The sequence below is a fragment of the Salvelinus fontinalis genome, chromosome 23, assembly GCF_029448725.1.
Source record: "Salvelinus fontinalis isolate EN_2023a chromosome 23, ASM2944872v1, whole genome shotgun sequence".
Lineage (NCBI taxonomy): Eukaryota > Metazoa > Chordata > Actinopteri > Salmoniformes > Salmonidae > Salvelinus > Salvelinus fontinalis.
The window spans coordinates 31,330,125-31,346,906 of NC_074687.1; positions in this window are offsets into that span (position 1 = coordinate 31,330,125).

Here is a 16,782-nt window from a genome sequence, read left to right on the forward strand (position 1 = left end):
CAACACCCACTGAACATCACAACAATACAGTTCCTCTGGAGAGCTTACAGTGCCTTCAGAGAGTATTCATACCCCTTGAATTATTCCACATTTCGTTCTGTTACAACCTGAATTCAAAATTGATTATTTTTGTATTCGTTTTCCCATTTACACACCATGCCCATAATGACCATTTTCAGGTCTTGCCATAGATTTTCAAGTAGATTTAGATCAAAACTGTAACTCGACCACTCAGGAACGTTTACTGTCTTCTTGGTAAGCAACTCCAGTGTAGATTTGGCCTTGTGGTTAAGGTTATTGTCCTGCTGAAAGGTGAATTCATCTCCCAGTATCTGGTGGAAAGCAGACCAAACAAGGTTTTCCTGTAGGATTTGCTCCATTCCGTTTCTTTTGTATTCTGAAAACCCCCCAGGTCCTTAACGATTACAAGCATACCCATAACATGATGCAGCCAACACTATGCTTGAAAATATGGAGTGTGGTACTCAGTAATGTGTTATATTAGATTTGCCCCTGTCACGTTCCTGACCTGTTTTCCTTGTTTTTGTATGTGTTTAGTTGGGGTGGGCATTCTATGTTATGTGTTTCTATGTTGGGTTAAATGTGTTGCCTGATATGGTTCTCAATTAGAGGCAGGTGGTTGACGTTTCCTCTGATTGAGAACCATATTGTCACGTTCCTGACCTGTTTTCTGTTTATTTTGTATGTGTTTAGTTGGTCAGGGCGTGAGTTGGGGTGGGCATTCTATGTTTTGTGTTTCTATGTTTAGGTTCAGGTGTAATTAGCCTTATATGGTTCTCAATCAGGGACAGGTGGTTGACGTTTTCCTCTGATTGAGAACCATATAAAGGTAGGCGTTTCACACTGTTTGTTTGTGGGTGATTGTCTTCCGTGTCTGTGTATGTTGCACCACACGGGACTGTTTCGGTTGGTTCGTTCATGTATGTAGTCTGTTTCCTGTTCGTGCGTTCTTCGTCTATTGTAAGTTCTCAAGTCAGGCCTGTCTACATCGTTTATTTGTTTTGTAGTTTATTCAAGTGGTTTTCGTGTTTCGTCTTCGTCTTGTTTAATAAATATTCATGTCGTATCACAACGCTGCGTTTTGGTCAAATCCCTACTCCTCCTCTTCGTCTGAAGAGGAGGAGGACACCCGTTACACATATTAAGGTAGGCTGTTCTCACTGTTTGTTTGTGGGTGATTGTTCCTGTGTCTGTCGCACCACACGGGACTGTTTCGTGTTCGTTCGTTTGGTTAGTCTGTTCCTGTTCGTGCGTTCTTCGTGTTATATTGTAAGTTCTCACGTTCAGGTCTGTCTACGTCGTGTTGTAGTTTTGTAATCTATTCAAGTGTTCTTCGTATTTTCGTCTTGTTTAAATAAATTCTTTATGTCTGCATACAACTCTGCGTATTGGTCCGATCCCTACTCCTTCTTCTCGACCGAGGAGGAGGAGGATTATAACAGCCGTTACAGCCCCAAACATAACACTTTGAATTCAAGAAAAAAAGCTCTGTCAATTAAGTTAGTATTATGGAACAACCACAGTGTTGTTGATTCAGCCTTAGTTTTCTCCTATAACAGCCATTCAAATCTGTAACTGTTTTAAAGTCCCCATTGGCCTCATGGGGAAATCCCTGAGCGGTTACCTTCCTATCCGGCAACTGAGTTAGGAAGGACACCTGTATCTTTGTAGTGACTGGGTGTATTGATACACCATCCAACGTGTAATTAATAACTTCACCATGCTCAAAGGGATATTTAATGCCTGCTTTTTTCTTTTTTACCCATCTACCAATAGGTGCCCTTCTTTTCCAGGCATTGGAAAACCTCCCTGGTCTTTGTGGTTGAATCAAATCAAATCACTGCTCGGCTGAAAGACCTTCCAGATAATTGTATGTGTGGGGTACAGAGATGAGGAAGTCATTCAAAAAGCATTATTGCACACAGTGAGACCATGCAACTCATTACATGACTTGTTAGGCACACTTTTACTCCTAAAGTTATTTAGGCTTGCCATAACAAAGGGGTTGAATACTTATTGACTCAAGACATTTCAGCTTTTCATTTTCTGTTAATTAAAAAAAATCTTGATTCCACTTTGACATGGGCTATGGTGTGTAGGCCAGTGACCCCAAAAAATCCCCTTTTAAATTCAGGCTGTAACACATCAAAATGTGGAAGAAGTCAAGGGGTGTGAATACTTTTTGAAGGCACTGCATGTGGGATGTGTCCTAAATGGCACCCTATTCTGTACTAAGTCATTATATAGGGAATAGGGTGACAAAACCAACTACTGTATGGGTTTCGGAGTCTAGAACAAGAACCGGATAAACAACTGTATATAACATATGAGAAATTGAATATACAATTAAAATAAAATATATACATACAAAAATGTAAATTACAATAGACAATAGACAATCATAAAACATAAATACTGTACATAATAGTGACATTGGATGTACAACTTTATACATAATACTGTCTACGTAATACAATAGAAACATTGAGTTATAAACTACAAGAGTGAATGACAGCAGTTAACGCACACTGTCAACAAATGCTCTAAAGAGCATGCCAAGGTGTGTGTGTGTCATTGTGTATGGGTAGTGTGTGTGTAATATTGTGGTGTGCTGTTTCACTTCCTGCTGTGTTCCTATTCTCATGTGTCTGTTCTTTTTCAAGTGAGTATCACCGATAACATCACAAACCAGAAACCACACACAGTTTTAGTTTACAATCAATAGTGTTTGACATACACATGCATTTCCACATACTAACACACACAGGGGTTGAGGGGGGAGGGGGGGCAGGGAGATGACTGAGGTGAGGGGTTGATTGTCGTGGGGAGAACCTGCTGCTGTTGTAACAGAGATTGTGTGTCCCTACGTTCCCTATACATCCCTATGTACGTTGATCTACGGCCTCTTACTTCCTCCTACTTCTTGTGTGGTGGCTGTAATATCCTGTGTGTGGGTGTGCATGTGTTATCCTATGTGCATGCATACAGTATGGGCGTGCATGGTACATACGTACATGTGCATGCGTGTGCATCCCTGCAGTGCGGGGGGGTTTGACTGTGACTGAAACCTCTAGTAATCCCAGTAACACATGGTAGAGCAGCATGGTTCCCTGGCACAGACTGGACCACAGAGCTCACAGAGAGAGCAGCATGGTTCCCCCTGCACAGACAGGACCACAGAGCTCACAGAGAGAGCAGCATGGTTCCCCCTGCACAGACTGGACCACAGAGCTCACAGAGAGAACAGCATGGTTCCCTGGCACAGACAGGACCACAGAGCTCACAGAGAGAGCAGCATGGTTCCCTGGCACAGACTGGACCACAGAGCTCACAGAGAGAACAGCATGGTTCCCTGGCACAGACAGGACCACAGAGCTCACAGAGAGAGCAGCATGGTTCCCTGGCACAGACTGGACCACAGAGCTCACAGAGAGAGCAGCATGGTTCCCTGGCACAGACAGGACCACAGAGCTCACAGAGAGAGCAGCATGGTTCCCCCTGCACAGACTGGACCACAGAGCTCACAGAGAGAACAGCATGGTTCCCTGGCACAGACAGGACCACAGAGCTCACAGAGAGAGCAGCATGGTTCCCTGGCACAGACTGGACCACAGAGCTCACAGAGAGAACAGCATGGTTCCCTGGCACAGACAGGACCACAGAGCTCACAGAGAGAGCAGCATGGTTCCCTGGCACAGACAGGACCACAGAGCTCACAGAGAGAGCAGCATGGTTCCCCCTGCACAGACTGGACCACAGAGCTCACAGAGAAAACAGCATGGTTCCCTGGCACAGACAGGACCACAGAGCACACAGAGAGAACAGCATGGTTCCCCCTGGCACAGACTGGACCACAGAGCTCACAGAGAGAACAGCATGGTTCCCTGGCACAGACTGGACAACAGAGCTCACAGAGAGAGCAGCATGGTTCCCCCTGCACAGACTGGACAACAGAGCTCACAGAGAGAGCAGCATGGTTCCCCCTGCACAGACTGGACCACAGAGCTCACAGAGAGAGCAGCATGGTTCCCTGGCACAGACTGGACCACAGAGCTCACAGAGAGAACAGCATGGTTCCCTGGCACAGACAGGACCACAGAGCTCACAGAGAGAACAGCATGGTTCCCCCTGCACAGACAGGACCACAGAGCTCACAGAGAGAGCAGCATGGTTCCCCCTGCACAGACTGGACCACAGAGCTCACAGAGAGAACAGCATGGTTCCCTGGCACAGACTGGACAACAGAGCTCACAGAGAGAACAGCATGGTTCCCCCTGCACAGACAGGACCACAGAGCTCACAGAGAGAGCAGCATGGTTCCCTGGCACAGACAGGACCACAGAGCTCACAGAGAGAGCAGCATGGTTCCCCCTGCACAGACTGGACCACAGAGCTCACAGAGAGAGCAGACCTGGAAGAAAATGGTTCAATCAGACAGTAGGTGATCTGAACTGAACCCCCATGGATTGGTAGGTGTGAGAATACACCATTTCGTGAAAAGTGGCCACAATAGAATAGCTACAGAAAGTGTGCACAGGGAAAAATTGGATGCTTTTGTTTGTTTGTGGGTTTGTTGAGAGGAAAAAAAGAACAATGTATTTGTTTAAGACATTGGAGTATAAATATTTGACCCGCTGAGTAGTGTGTTGGATGCCTTTGAGATCTTCGGTTTAGTTTCACAGGATTAGTTTCACAGGATTATTATGTCTAAACCTCACTAAAGCCATTACATTCATCAATCTAGGCAAGGAACAAAAATGTATGAACACACCATCTCAATAATGCTTACCAGTAATATAGGTGGGAGAAGGTAATATAATGACTACTGGCTTTCTAATGCCAAACTACAACTTACTGGGTAACAGATTAGATAGAAGATGGATTTGATATTGATATTTTAAAAATACAATTACACAATCCAGTACATAATACAAACACTTCGACCACTTAGTCCCAATACACCCATCCCTCACCAGAGTAGGACCATGGCTCGACCTGTGATAATGTATGCGTCTCCCAGCTGGGTGATAGCCAGTCTGAGCCCAGCCATGCAGATACATTACACTGCAGCCAATAATCAGATCCATATCTGGCACATCGAGCAGCCAGTGGCCCGGGACGCCTCACAGGAACAGGGCAGGGGGAGAGACAGGAAGCTAGGTCATCAAACTGTTTGTACATCTGTGTACTTGTGTGTGGACCACATACACAGACAGTGTGGCGAAGAAGGCGCAACAGAGCCTCTTCAACCTCAGGAGGCTTGTCACCTAAAACCCTCACAAACTTTTACAGCTGCACAATTGAAAGCATCCTGTCGGGCTGTATCACCGCCTGGGTATGGCAACTGTACCGCCCGTAACCACAAGGCTCTCCAGAGGGTGGTGCGGTCTGCCCAACGCATCACCGTGGGCAAACTACCCGCCCTCCAGAGCACCTACAGCACCCGATGTCACAGGAAGGCCAAAAATATCATCAAGGAAATCAACAACCCAAGCCACTGCCTGTTCACCCCGTTATCATCCAGAAGGCGAGGTCAGTACAGGTGCATCAAAGCGGGGACCGAGAGACTGGAAAACAGCTTCTATCTCAAGGCCATTAGACTGTTAAACAGCCATCACTAGAACATTAGAGGCTGCTGCCTATAGGCATACACTAGAAATCACTGGCCTCTTTAAGGAATGGAACACTAGTCACTTTAATAATGTTTACATATCTCATCTCATATGTATATATTGTTTTCTATACTATTCTACTGTATCTTAGTCCGTTCCGCTCTGACATTGCCCGTCCATATGTATATAGACTTAATTCATTCCTACTTAGATTTGTGTGTATTGGGTATATGTTGTGTAATTTGTTATATATTACTTGTTAGATATTACTGAACTGTCGGAGCTAGAAGCACAAGCATTTCGCTACACCCACAATAACATCTGCTAATCACATCTATGTGACCAATACAATTTGATTTGATTTGATGTGTGTATGTGCAAACTAGAAACAACCTAGACAGCAAAGGATGAACTGAACTCAGAATTCACATTCATGACAATCGATTGGATTTCAAGTGTCACATTAAGTGAAATTATCCTCACATGGTCTCTCCTATCATTGCTATATGGAAATATAATGTGGGCATTGAGAGGCACAAGTGATCTTTCAGCGCGCAGAGTTGCTTGCAATCACATACGCACATTTGTTGATATTCCTTGCTAGTTAGTGAGTTATTTGCCCAGTTATAGCAATGTTTTTGTCAGCGAACAGGTTTCGTATGCTCACGAAGCGAGCAGGCCATGGCTTGAGGAGAGAGAGAGAGAGAGTTACTGCAGCAGCAGGTAGAGTATCCTATAAAATAAATAATGATAGATATGCAACAGACTAACTAGATAGCCAATTCAACTCAGTAGTTAAAACTTCTTCAGGCTGCAGGGTGAATATTGAAAAAACTGGAAAATATGTGCGCATTTTCAAACGGCCTCTTAAGAAATTTTTGATTTTACAATATGCATATATTTACTACTATTGGATAGATAACAGTCTATAGTTTCTAAAAACGTTTTAATTATTTCTCTAAGTGGAACAGAACTATTTTTACAGCCATTTTCCTATCCGAATTGAGATTTCCAAAATGCGATGTGTCTCTTTAAGACCTTGTCTATAAAAGGTCATGACAGTTAGGACCGTAGAAACACGTCATACGCCTTCATCTGGGTGTAATGCGGAAGTGAGAGTTGAAAGGAGTCGAATATCTCTTCCAGGGACTGAATACGACATCTTCTTGTGAGACCTGCGCAGTTTAATTTTTTTTCCGGGCGGGAGGCAGAACCTGGACTCGGCTCCTGGAAAACGCTCATTAAATGTGAATATGACCTCTGCCTACGATATTATTTGATACATGTCACAAAATCATCCTAAAGTATGTTTTTTCAATATACTTTAATTATATTATTGCAATTTATTCTGGACTTTAGATGTGAAGCGACGGAAGAATTTTTTGAAGAAAGACAGATTAGCGCCGCACGGCCATTGTGCTTGCTAACCAAAGAGGGAAATAGTTCGTTCTGGAACCCAACTAAAGACTGTACTGGACATTGGACCCCGTTACAACATTCTGATGGAATATCAACAAAGATAAGGACCCAATTTGGGATGCTTTTTCATATATCTGTCGAACTGTGCTATGCTAGCGCTTGACTAGAATCAATGCTGCCGTATGCTAGCTAATGTTGTAAGCTAATATAACGATATATTGTGTTTTCGCTGTAAAACACTTCAAAAATCGGAAATATTGGCTCTATTCACACGATATTTGTCTTTCATTAGCTATCCACCATATGTTTTTCTGAAATGTTTTATGAGGTGTAATTAGTAGTTGACGTTGGTGTCTGTATTTTCTCTGGCTACTCCCGGTCGATTTCAGACTGTAGCTAGGATGTAGCTATGATGGGAGCAGTAATGTAAAACTGATTTATAGCTCAAATATGCACATTTTTTGAACAAAACATAGATTTATTGTGTAACATGTTATAGGACTGTCATCTGAGGTAGTTTTTTCTAGGTTCTTTAGGTTGGTTCTAGGTTATTTCGGTTGGCTTGTGCATGCTACTTGAATCATAATTCATACATCATAATCATAATCATACGTGTCTGTCCACTTTTTTATTTGGTGGTGAGCTAACATAAATATATGTGGTGTTTTCTCTGTAAAACATTTAAAAAATCGGACATGTTGGCTGGATTGACAAGATGTTTATCTTTCAAATGCTGTATTGGACTTGTTAATGTGTGAAAGTTAAATATTTTAAAAAAATTGATTTTGAATTTCACGCCCTGCAGCTGTTGTCATATTTGTTCCGACGTCGGGCTTGCACGCCAAACAGGTTAACTATTTAGCTACTAGCATGTATTAATGTCATTGTCATGTGCTATGTTCGGTGTCTGCCCTGCCAATGTTTCGCTGCCAGCTCTCACTCCCTCTCCTCACTTTGCACATGCATTCTGAGAAGCACAAGCAAACAAAGGTTGAGCAAGATTTCACAATGTACTTGAGGAAAAACCCAGTTTTTAAAACATCTACTGTTACTGTTGTACTGTAAGCTTTATGTGAGTATAACAATTATTTCACAACACTCAGTATTGAGGAAATTATCTCATGTCATTGAGATGATGCGCACCCTTAGCGGGGAATATGCCTACATCAAGTAGCCTATATAAACCTACCAATAGCCAGGGCAAACCTGATTTGTACCTGATTAAGTACAATCCCATTGGAAATGAATGTTGAAAGTTCTATTCATATTCCTAAAACTGGTGCTGTCGCTGCTCCCTGTTGACAACACATATTGATAAATAGCCCAAACATAGTTTTAAAGTGTCTAAATCAATAACCAATATGCAGAAACAGTTTGTGATATATTGAAAACCTAAACCTACAATATATTATCTACACATACATGTGCAACAATCATAATCATATTTTTTTTAATTAGCACCTTACAAACAGAACACGCACCAAATACCCTGTTGTCTTGACAAGTGGCGATACATTCAAATAAAATAAAATGTATTTATATAGCCCTTCTTACATCAGTTGATATCTCAAAGTGCTGTACAGAAACCCAGTCTAAAACCCCAAACAGCAAGCAATGCAGGTGTAGAAGCACGCTGGCTAGGAAAAACTCCCTAGAAAGGCCAAAACCTAGGAAGAAACCTAGAGAGGAACCAGGGTATGAGGGGTGGCCAGTCCTCTTCTGGCTGTGCCGGGTGGAGATTATAACAGAACATGGCCAAGATGTTCAAATGTTCATAAATGACCAGCATGGTCAAATAGTAATAATCACAGTGGTTGTTGAGGGTGCAAAAAGTCAGCACCTCAGGAGTAAATGTCAGTTGGCTTTTCATAGCCGATCATTCAGAGTATCTCTACCGCTCATGCTGTCTCTAGAGAGTTGAAAACAGCAGGTCTGGGACAGGTAGCACGTCCGGTGAACAGGTCAGTGTTCCATAGCCGCAGGCAGAACAGTTGAAACTGGAGCAGCAGCACGGCCAGGTGGACTGGGGACAGCAAGGAGTCATCATGCAAGGTTATCCTAAGGCATGGTCCTAGGGCTGCGGTCCTCCGAGAGAGAGAAAGAGAGAATTAGAGAGAGCATACTTAAATTCACACAGGACACTGGATAAGATAGGATAAGTACTCCAGATATAACAGACTGACCCTAGCCCCCCGACACATAAACTACTGCAGCATAAATACTGGGGGCTGAGACATAAGGGGTCAGGAGACACTGTGGCCTCATCCGATGATACCCCCGGTCAGGGCCAAACAGGCAGGATATAACCCCACCCACTTTGCCAAAGCACAGCCCCCACACCACTAGAGGGATATCTTCAACCACCAACTTACCATCCTGAGACAAGGCCGAGTGTCACACCCTGGCTTTAGTTATCTTTGTGTTCATTATTATTTTAGTTAGGTCAGGGTGTGACATGGTGAAGTATGTGTTTTTTATTGTCTAGGGGGTTGTATGGTTTAGAGGGTTTAGGAGTATAGATGGTTTAGTGTTGTGTGTAGTTGTCTAGGAAAGTCTATGGTTGCCTGAATGGGTTCCCAATTAGAGACAGCTGGTTTCTGTTGTCTCTGATTGGGAGCCATATTTAAGGCAGCCATAGGCTTTAGCTGTTGTGGGTCATTGTACATGTCTAGTCTATGTCGAACGTAAGTAGTTTGTGTGTGCACTTGCGTTTGTAGTTTCACGGTCGTTTGTTGTTTTGTTAGTTTGAATAAGTGTTTCGTGTTCCGTCTTCGTATAAATAAAAAGAAGATGTATTCATATCATGCTGCGCCTTGGTCCTCTCACTCATATCAAGACGATCGTGACACCGAGTATACAAAGATCACCGCCCCGGTACAACCCAAGGGGGGGCACCAACCCAGACAGGAAGATCACGTCAGAGACTCACCCCACTCAAGTGACACACCCCTCCTAGGGACGGCATGGAAGAGCACCAGTAAGCCAGTGACTCAGCCCCTGTAATAGGGTTAGAGGCAGAGAATCCCAGTGGAGAGAGGGGAACCGGCCAGGCAGAGACAGCAAGGAAGGTTTGTTGCTCCAGAGCCTTTCCGTTCACCTTCACACTCCTGGGCCAGACTACACTCAATCATATGATCTACTGAAGAGATGAGTCTTCAGTAAAGACTTAAAGGTTGAGACCGAGTCTGCGTCTCTCACATGGGTAGCGTACGTGTAGGTATGTACGGCAGGACCAAATCGTAAAGATAGGTAGGAGCAAGCCCATGTAATGCTTTGTAGGTTAGCAGTAAAACCTTGAAATCAGCCCTTGCCTTAACAGGAAGACAGTGTAGGGAGGCTAGCACTGGAGTAATATGATCAACAAAAGAAAAGGGGAGGGGGAGGTGGATATGTGCCATTGAAACTACCACAACTCAAAAACACATGGAACCATCACTTGTTAGAGGACATCCTGCAGAAAACAGTCAGCTACATTTTGGAATGTTGTATATTGATATGTGGGCCACCAAAACAGAAAGAGAAAAGCAACACTGTTTTGTCAATCACTCATTGATTATCATGTTGAAATCAATTGTGCAAGAGGGGTAAGATGAGGTTGCACATCCTGTTAAAACTCAAAAACCACACAGGATCTGGGAATAATGTGAACATCACTGGTTAGAGGACAATTTGTAGAAGACAGCTGGCTACATCTTGAAGTCTTGCATTTTGATTCAAGTGGGTCGCAAATGCCGTAAGTGTAACGCCAAACTATTTTTATTAATCACTTCCATCGATATCATGCTGAAATCAGTAGAACAGGGGGCAAATGTATGGTGTGTAGTTCTGTTTAAAGGCCACACGGAAACTTGTTTAAAGGCCACACGGAATTACCTACACATGGTTGGTTAGATGAAAAGTTGTAGAAGACTTATATCTATATTTTTGAACGGCGGATGTTGATTTTGGGAGGCTGCCATCACGGAAAAGGGAACAAAACAGATTTTCTGTTAGTGAACTTCAAGGAATCACGACCTGCCATAGGATATCAACAGTGACAACTGTTGGCTGCTATTTAAGTGATAGTTTGACTGTAAAATCAGTGTATTGGTGTGTGCGACTGCCCCGAAATATCAGTGCCATTTGAGAATTATACATAGCTGCGTTCTAAATCCTATACAACAAAATCAACAGTACAAAACTAAAGATATTAATCTGTTTTAAGCAATTGATCTTGTGTCATCGTGTTGACTATAAACTCTTATACTACCATCACCAATCTGAGGTAAAAAGGATGTGTAATTCCCGCCAATTCGATATGGTCAAAACGTCAGCTTGTTTAATGTAGTAACACATACTGTCCACATCATGGAAAGTTACATAATATACGTTAATTAGATAGGGCAAAATAGAATAATAGGATGATAGGAAATTAAGCTAAATATATTTTGCTCACTAGTTTAACCATTTAAAGATAAAAAATAATGATCCTAAGCACAATTTAACCAGACGCTCTAGAATAGAGCTTCCATTGTCGGGTTGAACGGCTGGAACCCGGTTACTAAGATTTACCGGGATTTACAGCCCAAAACCAGTCCTTTTTCCCAGGATAAATAACTGCGAGAAACCGGTAAATTATAATAAATTATTTATATGCACAGCATGGCGTGAAATGGAACTGTTCAATTATATGCAATGTCTAAATCTGGGATCTCTGTGGCCTCAGCATGATGAATCAACGCTCAGGATGGGAACAAACAGCCCATCTAATTTTGGAGCGCAGTTCAAAATGCATATAGACATGCATATATCATCTCATCATGGTAAATGTTTTTCTTGTAACAGGTAGGCCTACATTTTCTGCAGCATAGCCTATGCTACATTTGCTGCCTATGCCTACATTTGCTGCAGCATAGCCTAATATAAAGACCGAATATGCGTCTAATCTACCCATCTCCATCTGGCTTTTGGGGGTCACCTTGGTTTTTAATTGTAAAGTGTATATTTTTTATTGCCGCTGCAGAGTTTTAAAACAGCCTATCACTCGAATGAATATCGTGCACGCTCGAGCACACTCACATTCTTTCTTTCTCTCCATCAACTCCATTCAAATTGCATCCAAAATAGATAATCCTGTTCTAGATGTATATATAGATGTCCCTAGCATACCTCTTTCAGGTAATACATTCAATGAAGTATTAGCCTTATATTTAGCTAATTAAGGATCGATTATGCATAATAAGCTTATAATTTATAGCCTCTGTCTCTTGCTGGCCTCCTTAAGAAACACTCCTTAGCTCTTGGAGTCCCATGCAGGAAAAGCTAGACTGGAATAGCTTGCTGGACATTATTTTTTACCAATAGACTATTCGAAGAGGGACGCAAGCTCTTTTTTAAATACAGTACCCAATAGAACTCACTGGTAGTTTGAAACAAGAGCGAACGCATGATGGCGGTAGGCTAGAGCAGTTATTTATTCAGACCCATAACCACTCAATCTTCATGAAGAGATATGAACGCCTTCTATAATTCTTGTCCTATATTATTAAGGACAACAAAACTTGTTTCATTTATCTGTTGAAAGCAAAGAAGGAATGAAGTAGCAATAGAGAGAGAAAGAAGAGATAGACTAATAACATTAGGGAAAATATTATGAAAGCTATATATGCATCAGCCTACTAATTATACAAATAGGCCCTATTATATTTCAAAATTAAAATCAAATTCGCTAGCCTATACTTGTAACTTTGTAGGCTGCATGTGCTGCACCATAATCGCATGTTCTCATCTGCTTTATCATGGTTTGAACGTGCATAATTCCACTCCATATAATACAGTATAATACAGTACAGTAATACAGTTCACACTCAAAAAGATTAGCCTGCTAGTTTCATTTCTTTACATAAGAGAGAATATAGCTAGCTACATCTATGGGCGTTTATGTTTTTCTGTTGTGCATAATGTGCAGTAGCCTATATCATATATTTATTGGATAATGGCACAACCATTTGGGCTTTTTTGGGCTTGGGCTCATTATATTTCGTTCATGAAGGGTTCATAAAATGTATTTAATATATGATTCATCAGGCTCAGGTAGCATCAGATTTGAATTTTCATTCTGATCAAAGCTCTAATCAAATCTAGACATACTGTATTTATATGCTTTATCCTGTTGAGGACAGAGGGCGCTGTTTTCACTTTGGGGGAAAATCGTGCCCAATTTAAACGGCCTCGTACTCAATTCTTGCTCGTATTATATGCATATTATTATTACTATTGGATAGAAAACACTCTCTAGTTTCTAAAACCGTTTGAATTATATCTGTGAGTAAAACAGAACTCCTTTTGCAGCAAACTTCCTGACAGGAAGTGGAAAATCTGAAATTGATGCACTCTTTTAGGGGCTGCCTATTAAAGTCCTTGATATTTATTAGTTTAGATGCACTTCATACGTCTTTCACTAGATGTCGACAAGCAGTGAGAGAAGAAGTTGAGTGTGTAACTTGATCTGGGCTTGAATAATAGCTCTTGGCATGACGTGTCACCAGTTTCCTGTTTTCTGGAGAGCGCGAGAAGGGACCTGGATTTGCCTTCTGATAAGCTGTCGTTATGGACGACTAATATCTCCGGCTTTGATTTTATTTGATACATGTGACAATATCATCGTAAAGTATGTTTTTTCAATATAGTTTAATCAGAATATTGAATTTTTTTCGGGAGTTTTGCCGTGTTCCGTTCTCTGAGTTTGTTGACGATGGAGAGATTCGCGCCACTTGGCAAGTGTGCTTGCTAAATCGAGAGGGAAAAAGGCCGTTCTAAATCCAAACAACGATTGTTCCCGACAAAGGACCCCTTGTACAACATTCTGATGGAAGATCAGCAAAAGTAGGACCCATTTTATGATGCTATTTCATATATCTGTCGAACATGTTGTGCTAGTCGTTTGAGCCCAGCTTTTGGGTACTCTCTCGCTATACCTAAGCTGGATGTCGTAATGAAGTTATTTTTAGAATTCTAACATGGCGATTGCATTAAGAACTAGTGTATCTATCATTTCCTATACAACATGTATTTTTTAGTTATGTTTATGAATAGTTATTTGGTCAGAATATGTGTGTCAGAAAAAGTGTCAGAAAAATATCCGGACGTTGTGGGAAAAAGATGCTACGTTAGCACAATGTATAACCACTGATTTCAGCTCTAAATATGCACATTTTCGAACAAAACATAAGTGTATGTATAACCTGATGTTATAGGACTGTCATCTGATGAAGCTTATCAAGGTTAGTCAAAAATTATACACTACTCAAAAAAATAAAGGGAACACTTAAACAACACAATGTAACTCCAAGTCAATCACACTTCTGTGAAATCAAACTGTCCACTTAGGAAGCAACACTGATTGACAATAAATTTCACATGCTGTTGTGCAAATGGAATAGACAAAAGGTGGAAATTATAGGCAATTAGTAAGACACCCCCAAAAAAGGAATGGTTCTGCAGGTGGTGACCACAGACCACTTCTCAGTTCCTATGCTTCCTGGCTGATGTTTTGGTCACTTTTGAATGCTGGCGGTGCTTTCACTCTAGTGGTAGCATGAGACGGAGTCTACAACCCACACAAGTGGCTCAGGTAGTGCAGCTCATCCAGGATGACACATCAATGCGAGCTGTGGCAAGAAGGTTTGCTGTGTCTGTCAGTGTAGTGTCCAGAGCATGGAGGCGCTACCAGGAGACAGGCCAGTACATCAGGAGACGTGGAGGAGGCCGTAGCAAGGCAACAACCCAGCAGCAGGACTGCTACCTCCGCCTTTGTGCAAGGAGGTGCACTGCCCGAGCCCTGCAAAATGACCTCCAGCAGGCCACAAATGGGCAAAAAGGTCCACTTAGGAAGCAAAAAATTCCATTTGCACAACAGCATGTGAAATTTATTGTCAATCAGTGTTGCTTCCTAAGTGGACAGTTTGATTTCACAGAAGTGTGATTGACTTGGAGTTACATTGTGTTGTTTAAGTGTTCCCTTTATTTTTTTGAGCAGTGTATATCTTGCTGGTTTATTTGCTATCGCTAACGTGTCTATTGCTATCGCTAACGTGCCTTGATGAATGAATGCGGTAGTGTGGTAGGCTATTGTAGTAAGCTAATATAATGCTATATTGTGTTTTCGCTGTAAAACACTTTAAAAAATCGGAAATATTGGCTGGATTCACAAGATGTTTGTCTTTAATTTGCTGTACCCCATCAATTTTTCAGAAATGTTTTATGATGAGTGTTTAGGTATTTGATGTTGGTGTCTGTAATTATTCTGGCTGCTTTCGGTGCAATTTCTGATTGTAGCTGCAATGTAAACTATGATTTATACCTGAAATATGCACATTTTTCGAACAAAACATAGATTTATTGAATAACATGTTATAAGACTGTCATCTGATGAAGTTGTTCGTTGGTTAGTTTGGTTGGTTCTTGGTTAGTTAGGTTGGCTTTGTGCATGCTACCTGTGCTGTGAAAAATGTCTGCCCTTTTCTGTATTTGGTGGTGAGCTAACATAAATATATGTGATGTTTTCGCTGTAAAACATTTTAAAAATCGGACATGTTGACTGGATTCACAAGATGTGTATCTTTCATTTGCTGTATTGGACTTGTTAATGTGTGAAAGATAAATATTTCAAAAAAAATATTCAACCCTAGTCCAAAGGGACGTTTGACGTCCCTACTACCAATGGGAAGTTTGTGTTGGACATAGCCATGTTATTGATCTACAGTGGCTTGCGAAAGTATTCCCCCCCTTGGCATTTTTCCTATTTTGTTGCCTTACAACCTGGAATTAAAATGTTTTTGGTGGGGTTGTATCATTTGATTTAAACAACATGCCTACCACTTTGAAGGTGCAAAATATTTTTTCTTGTGAATTAAACAAGAAATAAGACAAAAAGACTGAAAACTTGAGCGTGCATAACTATTCACCCCCCACCCCCAAAGTCAAAACTTTGTAAAGCAACCTTTTGCAGCAATTACAGCTGCAAGTCTCTTGGGGTATGTCTCTATAAGCTTGGCACATCTAGCCACTGGGATTTTTGCCCTTTTTCAAGGCAAAACTGCTGCAGCTCCTTCAAGTTGGATGGGTTCCACTAGTGTACAGCAATCTTTAAGTCATACCACAGATTCTCAATTGGATTGAGGTCTGGGCTTTGACTAGACCATTCCAAGACATTTAAATGTTTCCCCTTAAACACTTGAGTGTTGCTTTTGCAGTATGCTTAGGGTTATTGTCCTGCTGGAATGTGAACCTCCATCCCAGTCTCAAATCTCTGGAAGACTGAAACAGGTTTCCCTCAAAAATGTCCCTGTATTTAGCACCGTCCATCATTCCTTCAATTCTGACCAGTTTCCGAGTCCCTGCCAATGAAAAATATCCCCACAGCATGATGCTGCCACCAACATGGGGATGGTGTTCTCGGGGTGATGAGAGGTGTTGGGTTTGCGCCAGACATCGTGTTTTCCTTGATGGCCAAAAAGCTCAATTTTAGTCTCATCTGACCAGAGTACCTTCTTCCATATGTTTGGAGAGTCTCCCACATGCATTTTGGTGAACACCAACGTGTTTGCTTATTTTATTCTTTAAGCAATGGCTTTTTTTCAGGCCATGCTTCCGTAAATCCCAGCTCTGTGGAGTGTTAGGCTTAAAGTGGTCCTATGGACAGATACTCCAATCTCCGCTGTGGAGCTTTGTAGCTCCTTCAGGGTTATCT